Source organism: Limulus polyphemus, unplaced genomic scaffold (genome assembly GCF_000517525.1).
Source record: "Limulus polyphemus unplaced genomic scaffold, Limulus_polyphemus-2.1.2 Scaffold4184, whole genome shotgun sequence".
NCBI classification, from domain to species: domain Eukaryota; kingdom Metazoa; phylum Arthropoda; class Merostomata; order Xiphosura; family Limulidae; genus Limulus; species Limulus polyphemus.
Window position 1 is genome coordinate 17,946 of NW_013669794.1, and position 1,228 is coordinate 19,173.

A 1,228-nucleotide genomic window follows, 5' to 3' on the forward strand; every position below is an offset into this window, starting at 1 on the left:
GTTTCTTTGAAATACAGGGTTACAGGCTATTTAATAGGGATAAAGTACTAAAGAGGGGAGGGGGAGTAGTTTTATATGTAAAATGTAAGTTACATCTTGCTGAAGTTGAGGATATCAAATATAATAACAAGGAGATTGAATCCATTTGGGTTTCTATTAGTGGATATAAAGGGAAAAGGCTTTTAGTGGGAATTTGTTACAGACCAACAAACAATACTGATGAAATTAGTGAGAAACTTTACAGTGAGATTAAGATTTCAGCTGTTAATGAGGTCATAATTATGAGTGATTTTAAATTCACCAATATAAACTGGGAAATGCTACAGTCAAACTATGAGGAAGAAAGATTTTTTGGAAACTGTTCAGGAAGGTTTCCTTCACCAGTTAGACAAGGAACCAACTAGAAACAATGCTATTGTTACGTATCTGCTCGTTTGATAATTTCCCATAAAAATTCTTCCCGAGGAACTTCAGCGAAACAAGTCCTTTCTTATATAAAACCTAGCTTATTCTTTCTCAATACAACTTTTCAATACATAGAATTTCCATTGGATGCATTAAAACTCCTGATTTCTCAGGTGATCTGTGATTGTTTTCTTCTTTTTTTTTAGGAACTAACAAGGGACCTATTGGTCCATCTCAGCTATCATATCCCCTAAACTAAACTATTATAATTAAAAAGGATATTAAAGCCAACTCTTATCCTTCATATATATATCAAGCTTTCTCTTAAAATCACTTAAATTTACTGTTTCCACAACATCCAAAGACAACCCATTCCAAAGTCCAACCACCCTGTTATAAAACTAAAACTATCTTAGCTCAAGATAACTCCTACCTTGCCAAACTTTTAAAGATCTTAATCTCTCATCATATGACAAACCCTCCATCTCAGGCTCCATTCTAGTAACCCTACTCTGAACCCTTTCCAAAAATTAGGTGAGCCTTCTAAGGAAAAAAGCCCAAGACTCAACATAACATTCCAAACATGACCTAAACAGTGACCTATACAATGAAATTATAACCTATTTATACTTGTATTCAATATTTCTGTAGATACAACCTAAAATTCTATTTACCCTAACACTAGCAACAGCACACTGCTTGGATGGCTTTAGAGACTAGGCAACTATTACACCAAGATTTTTTTTTTCATAACACTGTTAAGGTTATTCCCATCCAAATTATGATAACTCACATGAATTATTTTGCATTTATTATAATTATA